This window comes from Ranitomeya imitator, chromosome 7 (genome assembly GCF_032444005.1).
Source record: "Ranitomeya imitator isolate aRanImi1 chromosome 7, aRanImi1.pri, whole genome shotgun sequence".
Lineage (NCBI taxonomy): Eukaryota > Metazoa > Chordata > Amphibia > Anura > Dendrobatidae > Ranitomeya > Ranitomeya imitator.
In genome coordinates this window covers 111,472,455-111,484,899 of record NC_091288.1, presented here as the reverse complement: position 1 = coordinate 111,484,899, position 12,445 = coordinate 111,472,455, and positions in this window count along the sequence as shown.

The following is a 12,445-nucleotide window of genomic DNA, read 5'->3' as shown; positions in this document are numbered from 1 at the left end:
TTTCTGCTAATCAGGATGACTGGGTGTCCTTTTTGCCTTTGGCTGAGTTCGCCCTTAATAATCGGGCCAGTTCGGCTACCTTGGTTTCGCCATTTTTCTGCAACTCTGGGTTCCATCCTCGTTTCTCTTCAGGACAGGTTGAGTCTTCGGACTGTCCTGGTGTGGATACTGTGGTGGACAGGTTGCAGCAGATTTGGACTCATGTAGTGGACAATTTGACCTTGTCCCAGGAGATGGCTCAACGTTTCGCTAATCGCAGACGCTGTGTGGGTCCCCGACTTCGTGTTGGGGATTTGGTTTGGTTATCTTCTCGTCATATTCCTATGAAGGTTTCCTCTCCTAAGTTTAAACCTTGTTTCATTGGTCCGTATAGGATTTCTGAGGTTCTTAATCCTGTGTCTTTTCGTCTGACCCTTCCAGATTCTTTTTCCATACATAACGTATTCCATAGGTCATTGTTGCGGAGATACGTGGCACCTATGGTTCCCTCTGTTGATCCTCCTGCCCCGGTTTTGGTGGAGGGGGAGTTGGAGTATATTGTGGAGAAGATTTTGGATTCTCATGTTTCAAGACGGAAACTCCAGTATCTGGTTAAGTGGAAGGGTTATGCTCAGGAAGATAATTCCTGGGTCTTTGCCTCTGATTTCCATGCTCCCGATCTTGTTCGTGCCTTTCATATGGCTCATCCTGGTCGTCCTGGGGGCTCTGGAGAGGGTTCGGTGACCCCTCCTCAAGGGGGGGGTACTGTTGTGAATTCTGTGGCAGAGCTCCCTCCTGTGGTCACAGGTGGTACTTCGGCTGATTCTCTCTGTGAGCTTCTGTTGGTGGAGGAGAGTGGTACTGCGGCTTCTGAGTTTCCTTCCTCAGGTGATGTGGTGAAGTCGTTAGGTGCTGCTCTATTTAACTCCACCTAGTGCTTTGATCCTGGCCTCCAGTCAATGTTCTAGTATTGGACCTGTTTCCTCCTGGATCGTTCCTGTGGCCTGCTGCTCTGCATAGCTAAGTTCCGCTTTGCTATTTTGTTTGCTGTTTTTTTCTGTCCAGCTTGTCTATTTGTTTTTTCTTGCTTGCTGGAAGCTCTGGGACGCAGAGGGTGTACCTCCGTGCCGTTAGTTCGGTACGGAGGGTCTTTTTGCCCCCTTTGCGTGGTTTTTGTAGGGTTTTGTGTTGACCGCAAAGTTACCTTTCCTATCCTCGCTCTGTTCAGAAAGTCGGGCCTCACTTTGCTAAATCTATTTCATCTCTACGTTTGTCTTTTCATCTTTACTCGCAGTCATTATATGTGGGGGCTGCCTTTTCCTTTGGGGTATTTCTCTGAAGCAAGGTAGGCTTATTTTCTATCTTCAGGCTAGCTAGTGTCTCAGGCTGTGCCGAGTTGCATAGGGAGCGTTAGGCGCAATCCACGGCTGCCTCTAGTGTGGTTGGAGAGGATTAGGGATTGCGGTCAGCAGAGTTCCCACGTCTCAGAGCTCGTTCTATGTTTTTGGGTTATTGTCAGGTCACTGTATGTGCTCTGACCTCTATGTCCATTGTGGTACTGAATTACCTTATCATAACAGCTGGGTTTGTTCAGGCACATGGGCTTAAGACTAGGGTTGAGCGACTTTTACTTTTATAGGATTGGGTCGGGTTTCACGAAACCCGACTTTCTCAAAAGTCGGGTCGAGTGAAATCGGCCGATCCTATAGAAAAGTCGGGGTCGGCTGAAACTCGAAACCCAATGCATTGCATTGGGTTTCTAATGGCTCCCAGGGTCTGAAGGAGAGGAAACTCTCCTTCAGGCCCTGGGATCCATATTTAAGTGTAAAATAAAGAATTAAAATAAAAAATATTGCTATACTCACCCTCGGACACGCCCTGGTTCTCACCAGCAGCCTTCGTTCCTTAGAATCAGCGCGTGAAAGACCTTAGATGAGGTCGCGGCTTGTGATTGGTCGCGCGACTGCCCATGTGACCGCTCACGCGACCAATCACAAGCCGCGACGTCACCGAAGGTCCTTCAAGCGCTGATTCTTAGGAAGGAAGGCTGCCAGAAAGAAGCAGGGCGCGTCCGAGGGTGAGTATATAACTAATAGGAATATAATCATCCTCGGACGCGCCCTGCTTCTTTCCGGCAGCCTTCCTTCCTAAGAATCAGCGCTTGAAGGATCTTCGGTGACGTCGCGGCTTGTGATTGGTCGCGTGAGCGGTCACATGGGCGGTCGCGCGACCAATCACAAGCCGCGACGTCATCTAAGGTCTTTCACGAGCTGATTCTAAGGAAGGAAGGCTGCCGGTTAGTACCAGGGCGCGTCAGAGGGTAAGTATAGAAATATTTTTTATTTTAATTCTTTATTTTACACTTAAATATGGATTCCGATACCGATTTCCGATATTGCAAACATATCGGAACTCGGTATCGGAATTCCGATACCAGATTCGGAAGATCGACGACCTCATGGCCGACCCCACACAGGGGTCGGGTCGGGTTTCATGAATCCCTACTTTGCCAAAAGTCGGCAACTTCTGAAAATGGCCGACCCATTTCGCTCAACCCTACTTAAGACTCAAGAGTTGTCTAGACCCATACCTATAATTGCCATTGATTCTGCACCTTTGAGCCAGGGGACTTTCACTCAGATCGTCTGTGGGGTGAGCCTACAAATAGGGGCATTAGATTGTTATGTGTTGGGGGTTTGCCGTCGCCGGTAGTTCTCGGTTTACAATGGCTCACGTTACACAACCCGGTGTTAGACTGGCAGACTCGGGAGATTACTAGATGGAGTGAGTTTTGTCAGGAACATTGCCTGGGTACTCGGCTGGCCGGATTGAGTTCTCAGGTTTTGCCAGAGTTCATCTCAGATTTTGAGGATGTATTCTCTGAGGAGGGGAGTCGAGAGCTACCTCCACACCGTCCTTATGATTGTGCCATACGTCTCATTCCTGGTGCTAAACTGCCTAAGAGTAGGCTATACAACATCTCTGCCCCAGAAAGACAGGCCATGAAGGACTATATCACGGAGAGTCTGGCCAAGGGTCATACCAGACCCTCGTCATCACCCATTGCTGCCGGGTTCTTTTTCGTTAAGAAGAAGGACGGGGGTTTACGCCCATGCTTAGACTTCCATGAATTAAATCAGATTATAGTCCGGGATTCTTTTCCACTCCCTCTTATTCTGTACCTCTTTAACCAAATTGTGGGGCTAAATGGTTCTCCAAATTAGACCTCAGGGGGGCATATAATCTCATTCGGATGAAGGAGGGGGATGAATGGAAGACGGCGTTTAATACTCCAGAGGGTCATTACGAGAACTTGGTTATGCCTTTTGGGTTAAGTAATGCTCCTGCTGTGTTTCAACACTTTGTCAATGATATGCTTAGTCACTTAATAAGTAGGTTTGTGGTGGTACATCTCGATGACATCTTAATTTATTCCCCTGACCTCGAGTCTCATCAGGATCATGTACGGCAGGTACTTTAGGTACTCAGGGACAATAAACTGTTTGCCAAACTTGAGAAATGCATGTTCGCGGTCAAAGAGATTCCGTTTCTGGGTTATTTCTTATCTTCCACAGGTTTTCGTATGGATCCGGCTAAGGTCAGGGCGGTCTTGGAGTGGGATCGTCCTAAGGACCTTAAACACTAGAACTACTGATGGAGTCATTTTGACTCCTTTCGTTTTTTATTTCTCTTCTGTGACTACATTTTTCAGAATTCTGGCTTGAAACTCAGTGACTTTTCCTCAAATATGATGTGAAAAAAGATTTTGTGAGAATAAATAATTTTGGTAAAAAATTAGCGCGTTTTTTTCAAAATTTACCAAGAACTACTGAAGGGAGTCATTTTGACTCCCTGTTAGGACTGGCGGAACGCACCAAGAGAGATGATATAGATGCGTTCGCTGTCCGGGGTCCACCGTGCAGGTGAAACCTGCTGCTAGGAAATGACAGACTATATGGCGGTATCCAAAAGTATACACGCGTGGGTTAAACCTCACCCAGCGTGAAGAAAGCGATCCTGTTGCGTCACAGGACCGCGGTACCGCACATAGAGCGCGAGCAAGTGGTCAGCGAACTTAACCCCAACAGGGATTGTAGTCCGATTAGACCCTTGCTGGCACTACACCGCTACTGGGTGTGTAAGGAAATATATAATTATAGCACCGAAGTGCGAACTGTGCCGTGCTGGCAAGTACCACTAAGCACCCAGACGTGGGTCAGGAAGCGCACACTGGCGCGTGGCACCGCACTGGCGGTCACAGCAAAAGACGCTGATACGTGTGTGACACGTTGAGTGATTAGTCGGGCGCTAGATAGCAGCCATACACCATACGCGAACAGTCATACAATAGGGTAGGGGTATTTAATGAACGACTTGCACTCACAACAAACACACGTATTAAATTGTACACTAGCGCATGGCCGTGCGGTCATGCGCAGTTTATATAGTTGCAGGACAGGAAGTGGCCACAGAAACTTTGCCCTTCCAAGACCTGCCAAGAGGACCAATAGAATGCGCTGCAGAGTCTGAGCACATGACCCTCGATCTCCAACGGGTGATCTTGCCCTGGGCATGCTCAGTGTGCACAGACAAGGACTTAGTCCCAGAGAAGTCCACTCGCTGCTGACCAGCACTGACTTTAATGGCAGGAGCTGAAGAAGCAGCAGTAACTCTCTGAACAGAGTGAGACCGAGCAAGACGCTGGGACCGACGTCCCTGCTGAGCAGGCTCCACTGCGGCTGGATAGGAATGGGGGACCGCAGCGGAGACGGCTCGAGATTCCCCCTGTGCAGAAGCGGGAACTCGAGACCTAACATTACCCACCCTCCTAGGGCCCCCCCCTCCTTGGGCCTCGCTACGCTCGAAGGCAGCAATGAGCTGTGGGGCCCGAATGTTTTCAGCAGGCTCCCATGACCTGTTCTCTGGACCATAACCCTTCCAATCCACCAGATAGAACTTTTTGCCGCGTACCACCTTACACCCCAAAATAGCGTTCACCTCGTAATCGTCCGTAGACGAACCCGATGTCCCGACAGATGACTCGGAAAACCGGGACATGTATACGGGTTTCAAGAGGGACACATGAAAGGTGTCGGTGATACCCAAGCGTGGAGGAAGAGCCAGGCGGTAGACCACAGGATTAACCTGTTCGAGAACCTTGAAGGGACCCAAGTAGCGAGGAGCAAACTTAGTGGACTCAACTTGCAGCCTGATGTTACGGGCAGAGAGCCACACCAAGTCGCCAGGAGCAAAGGTCGGAGCGGGGCGCCGATGAACATCGGCGGAGGACCTCATTCTCTCCTTGGAAGCCCGAATGGCATCCTGAGTGCGATCCCAAATGTCCCGTGCCTCCACAGCCCAGTCTGCCACCCTGGAATCGGCGGAAGACACGGGCATGGGCACAGGTACCCGCGGATGCTGACCATAGTTACGGAGGAATGGAGTCTGTCCAGTGGAGTCAGCTACAGCATTGTTAAGAGCAAACTCCGCCCACGGTAGCAAAGATGCCCAGTCATCTTGCTTAGCAGAGACAAAATGTCGCAGATATGTGACCAAGGTCTGGTTGGCTCTCTCCACCAACCCATTCATCTCGGGATGATATGCCGAAGAGAGATTCAACTCGATACTGAGAAGGTGACAAAGCTCTCTCCAGAACCGAGACGCAAACTGGGGACCCCGGTCACTGACAATTTTGTCTGGCATACCGTGAAGACGGAAGATGTGTTTAACAAACAATGCTGCCAAGGCCCGTGCAGAAGGTGGCCGAGGAAGCGGCACCAAATGCACCATTTTAGAAAAATGGTCGGTGATAACCCAAATGACAGTACAGCCACGTGACTTGGGCAAACCCACCACAAAGTCCATCCCGACCATCTCCCAGGGCCTGTCTGCCACCGGCAGAGGGTATAACAACCCAGCTGGCCGTTGACGGAGAGACTTATTTTTGGCACAAGAGACACATGCCCGAACGTAGTCCCCTACGTCACGAACCATATGTGGCCACCAATACATTCTCGCCAACAACTCAGATGTCCTCTTTGCCCCAAAGTGTCCACCCACTCTGGACAAATGAGCCCACGAGAGAACCTCCGGACGCAAATTGATGGGAACAAAAGTCTTGCCCGGAGGCACAGACTCAAGCGAAACCGGAGCTACGGTTCTCAGACTCTCTGAAGGGACAATGAGCCGAGGCTCGTCCTCCTCCTCCACAGTTGACACCAGAGAGCGAGAGAGAGCGTCAGCACGAATGTTCTTCTCCCCGGCGAGATAATGTAGAGTGAAGTGGAACCGGGAGAAAAACAAGGACCATCTGGCCTGACGAGAATTCAGCCGCTGGGCTGTCTGTAAATAGACCAAATTCTTGTGGTCCGTGAAGACTTGGAATGGGAACTGAGCACCCTCCAAGAGATGTCTCCATTCCGAAAAGGCCAACTTCATTGCCAGCAGCTCCCTATCCCCAATGGAGTAATTTCTCACCGCTGGTGAGAAGGTCTTTGAGAAGAAGAAGCATGGGTGCTTCCGACCTTGAGCATCTTTTTGATAGAGGACTGCTCCTGCACCAACGGATGAGGCATCCACCTCCATTAGGAATGGCTTATCCACATCGGGACGATGTAAGATGGGAGCGCTAGCAAAGTGGGACTTAATAGAAGTGAAGGCCTTGGAGACCTCTTCGGACCACAATTTAGGATTCGCTCCCTTCTTGGTGAGGGATACCAAGGGAGCTACCAGGGTTGAGAAGTGGGGGATGAACTGACGATAGTAATTTATGAACCCCATAAAGCGCTGCACCGCTTTCAGAGAATGGGGTTCCTGCCAGTCCATCACTGCCTGTAGTTTGGCAGGATCCATAGCCAATCCCTGGGCCGAGATGATGTAGCCCAGGAAAGGTAAAGACTCCTGCTCAAACATACACTTCTCCAACTTGGCATAGAGGGAGTTTGCCCGTAGGAGGTCGAAGACTTTGCAAACATCTCTCCGGTGGGAGTCAATATCTGGAGAGTAGATGAGAATATCATCCAGATAGACTACGACCGAGGTGGAAAGCATATCCCGGAAGATATCGTTCACAAAGTCTTGGAAAACGGCTGGGGCATTACAGAGCCCGAAGGGCATCACCAGATATTCATAGTGCCCATCCCTGGTGTTAAAGGCCGTCTTCCATTCGTCCCCCTCACGGATGCGAATCAGGTTGTAAGCACCCCGCAGATCTAATTTAGTAAATACCCTTGCTCCCCGAAGTCTATCGAATAACTCAGATATCAAGGGCAAAGGATACTTATTCTTAACGGTGATGGCGTTAAGACCCCTGTAGTCTATGCATGGGCGCAATTCCCCATTCTTCTTCTGCACGAAGAAGAACCCTGCCCCAGCAGGTGACACTGACTTCCTAATGAATCCTCTTGCCAGATTTTCCTGGATGTACTGTGACATTGCCTCCGTCTCCGGGAGAGATAGCGGATAAACTCGACCCCGGGGAGGCTCAGCACCAGGCAAGAGATCAATAGGACAGTCATAGGGGCGATGAGGCGGAAGGACCTCCGCCGCCTTTTTGGAGAACACGTCTGCATAAGACCAATACTGCTTGGGGAGAGAGGATAGATCTGCGGGTACCTCAGTAGTAGCAACCTGAACGCACTCCCTCGGACACCTACCCCCACAAGATTCACCCCAACCCAGAATTCTGCCTGAGGACCACTCGATATGAGGAGAGTGGTACCGTAGCCAAGGTATTCCCAACAGGACCTCATCAATTCCTTCCGGAATGACGAGCAGAGAAATTATCTCCTGATGAGATGGCGCCATGGACAGAGTAAAAGGGATGGTCTGGTGTGTTATCTGTGAGGGCAATGTCGACCCATTCACCACTTGCACCGTTACTGGTTGAGCAAGCATTACCAGGGGTATTGCGTGACGTTGGGCGAAGGCAGAAGACATAAAATTGCCCTCCGCCCCAGAATCCACGCAGAGCTCTACCGAGTGGGAGAATGAGCCAATAGTAATTGTCTCCTTAAAGGACAACTTAGAAGCAAACGTCGCCGTGTCTAGTGTACCTCCACCTACTACCACTAGACGCTGACGTTTCCTCGACCGCTGAGGACATCTGGTGGCTAGATGTCCTGACTGCTGGCAAACATGACAGACCCTGAGTGCACAAGCGGTCCGGGACTTAGATCCTGCTTGGGACACTTCCCTGGCCTCATGTGGCTCAGGAACCAGGACCTGAGATTCCAGAGTTTTAGCGAAAGTAGGAGCCAGCCGAAACCTCTGCCTACACTGGGCTCGCTCTAACCTCCGCTCGTTAAAACGGAGGTCAATTCGAGTGGAGACAGTTATTAACTCCTCCAGTGTGGCAGGAATCTCCCTAGTGGCCAGAGCGTCCTTTACGTGGTCAGCCAAGCCCCTCCAAAATATGGGGATAAGAGCTTTATCCGACCAATCCAGCTCAGATGCTAAGGTGCGGAATTGGACGGCAAAATGACTGACCAAGGACTCACCCTGAGTTAATGCCAGCAATTGGAGCGCAGTATCATGGGTGACTTGAGGTCCTAAAAAGACCTGTTTCAGAGCGCTCAGAAACAGTGGAGCACTCTGCACCACATGATCGCCACGCTCCCACAGCGGCGTAGCCCATTCCAACTCCCTGTCCGACAATAGAGACAGAATAAATCCCACCTTAGCCCGCTCTGTGGGAAAACGTGCAGCCAGGAGCTCGAGGTGAATAGAGCACTGACTCACAAATCCCCTACAAAACTTGCTATCACCAGAAAATTTTTCTGGCAGCGGGAGGCGAGATAATGTCGGAACAGGGGTGGCAATGGACATAGTAGCTGCAGCCACGCTGGCAGCCTGTACAGCTACTGCAGTAACATCCACAGCTGAAGTCGCGCTCTCGAGAGCTGCCAACCTACCCTCCAGCTGCTGGATATACCGCAGAGATTGCTGTTTGTCTGTCATCACTAGCCAGACCCTGGCGCTAGTGTAATGTTAGGACTGGCGGAACGCACCAAGAGAGATGATATAGATGCGTTCGCAGTCCGGGGTCCACCGTGCAGGTGAAACCTGCTGCTAGGAAATGACAGACTATATGGCAGTATCCAAAAGTATACACGCGTGGGTTAAACCTCACCCAGCATGAAGAAAGCGATCCTGTTGCGTCACAGGACCGCGGTACCGCACATAGAGCGCGAGCAAGTGGTCAGCGAACTTAACCCCAACAGGGATTGTAGTCCGATTAGACCCTTGCTGGCACTACACCGCTACTGGGTGTGTAAGGAAATATATAATTATAGCACCGAAATGCGAACTGTGCCGTGCTGGCAAGTACCACTAAGCACCCAGACGTGGGTCAGGAAGCGCACACTGGCGCGTGGCACCGCACTGGCGGTCACAGCAAAAGACGCTGATACGTGTGTGACACGTTGAGTGATTAGTCGGGCGCTAGATAGCAGCCATACACCATACGCGAACAGTCATACAATAGGGTAGGGGTATTTAATGAACGACTTGCACTCACAACAAACACACGTATTAAATTGTACACTAGCGCATGGCCGTGCGGTCATGCGCAGTTTATATAGTTGCAGGACAGGAAGTGGCCACAGAAACTTTGCCCTTCCAAGACCTGCCAAGAGGACCAATAGAATGCGCTGCAGAGTCTGAGCACATGACCCTCGATCTCCAACGGGAGATCTTGCCCTGGGCATGCTCAGTGTGCGCAGACAAGGACTTAGTCCCAGAGAAGTCCACTCGCTGCTGACCAGCACTGACTTTAATGGCAGGAGCTGAAGAAGCAGCAGTAACTCTCTGAACAGAGTGAGACCGAGCAAGACGCTGGGACCGACGTCCCTGCTGAGCAGGCTCCACTGCGGCTGGATAGGAATGGGGGACCGCAGCGGAGACGGCTCGAGATTCCCCCTGTGCAGAAGCGGGAACTCGAGACCTAACACTCCCTACTATATTTTGAGGTCCTTTTGTCACTAAATGATGCTATAAAGTTTTGTGCATAATTTTTTCACTCTGTCTTATTTACCCTGATGTTCATATAGATGTAGTTCAATTTACATGTCAACTTTTCACATTTTCCTTGTGTTTTACCTGCTTGTATTACTGTGAAATGCTGAACAAAATAGCTTGTTTACTCTAGGCTCTTATCTTATGCTAATGAAGGGTGGTGTTTTTCTAAGGTCCTAGCAGGAGACAGTATTCTGGATAGTAACTTTACTTTCAGTTCAGCTGAAGAGACAAAGAGAACAAACGCAGACATACGAGCTCTGAAGACTCATACAGGTATGAATTGTTATGAAATAGTTTAGCTGTCTGTCAACTGATTCAGCCCACCTACTTTTGAAGGTGGCAGAACAGTTATTATTTCTTTTAGTTTTCATTTCATTTCTATTTTTCAGCAGGGAACTATATAGAATTATGGAATTTGTGAGGAATATGGAGAGAAGACGTTTGATAAAGCCTCAGGATATTCTGGCTACTTTGCAATCCATACCGGAGGATGAATCGGAATCCGAATTGCAGGAACATGTATTTGATTCTGACAGTGATGAAGATTTCATTCCTCAGAACATATCAAGTGAATCTGAAGACTCAGAAGGAACAAATCCAGAAGGTAAGTAGTTATGTGTATTTATTTGTTCTTCCACACACTGAGTTAGGGCCTGTGCACACTAGCAGAATTCTGGCTGAATAGCCATCTGGATATTCTTGCCGCAATACAGGCCGTACCTGCCCGCTCATGCCTGAAGCTCCGCTCCGAACCCCGGGCTGGAGCCGCTGTCAGGGACAGAGCAGCGCTTGCTTACGCGCGAGCACGGCTCCGTCCCAGACAGCGGCTCCAGCCCGGGGTTCGGAGCGGAGCTTCAGGTATGAAACTCCGCTCTGTACCTGAGCGGGCAGGTACGGGCCGGATTGTGGTGAGAATATCCGGTCGGATATTCCGCCGCTAATCCAGCCAGTGTGCAAGGACCCTTACAAAACAAAAATTCTAAATATTCATCAACTTTTTTCCAGATATTCCAAGCACATCAACTAGGGATCGGGCTCATGCAGTTATGTTGCCTCGTGACCATCCTCCTGGTCGTGGACAGAAAAAATCAGCAAAACGTCCCAGAAATGAAAGAACAACAGATAACGATGGCGGCGAAGGTAATGCAACAACAAACACCAGAGAAGGCGAATCTGAAGGAATACTAGTTTCAGCGGATGGTATTCAATAGAAACCTGTTGAAATTGGACAACACTTGCCTGGTAGGCGTGACAGCCAAAATATTCTTCGAGAAGCACCTGGCCCTACAGGATACGCCAGAAGAAATATCATTATCGATAGTCCTTTGAGCGCATGGCGTTTATTTTTTGATTCATATATATTGACACATATAAAGAACTGTACGCTTGCAGAAGCATGCAGGAACAATAATTTACAGTTTACTCTATCTGATGAGCAGCTAGATGCATTCATTGCGATATTCTATGCTCGTGGAATATCTGGCACGAACCGTCACTCGATTAGCAGTATTTGGTGTAATGACTGGGGAATACCGTTTTGCAAAGCGACAATGTCTAGGGACCGCTTTGTTGAAATTATGAGGTTTCTCAGATTTGATGAGAAATCTACTCGATCGGAGAGACTGCAAAAGGACCAGTTTGCTCTATTTTCTACTGTGTGGGACAGGTTTATTGAAAATTGTATTGCGTGTTACAAACCTGGCCCATACATAACGGTGGATGAGCAACTTTTCCCAAGCAAAACTAGGTGTCCATTCACACAGTACATGCCTTCCAAACCAGATAAATATGGCCACAAATATTGGCTAGCTGTTGATAAGGAGAGCAAATATCTGGCAAATGGCTTCCCTTATCTAGACAAAGATGACACACGCCGTGCTGAGGACCGTTTAGCTGACCATGTGGTAATGAAGTTATTGGACCCGTTTTTGAAAAAAGGTCGCAATGTTACAACCGATAATTATTTTACTTCATTAAAATTAGCTAAACAGCTAAAAAGCAAAGGAACAACCATCGTGGGAACACTGAATAAGATAAGGCGAGAAGTGCCTAAAGAAATAAAATCCATGAACGAGGAATTGTACAACACTAAAGTGTTTAGAAATGAAGACAATTTTACACTTACAGTATATCAAGGAAAGCCCAACAAAAATGTTGTCATTTTGAGTTCCGTCCATCCAGATGTTGTTGTTGTGTCTGATTCCGCTAAAAAAACTCCAGAAACGGTAAAGTTTTACAATGAAACAAAATATGGAGTAGATGTAGTGGATCAGATGGCACGAAAATATACCACACGAACATCCACAAGGAGATGGCCTGTTCATGCATTTGAAAATGCCTTAGACTTTGCGGGTATAAATGCATGTATAATATTGAAGGAGATTACCCACCAAAAAATGTCACGCAAGGCATTTTTGCAAACGCTTGTGAGAGAGTTGAGTGGTCCTTA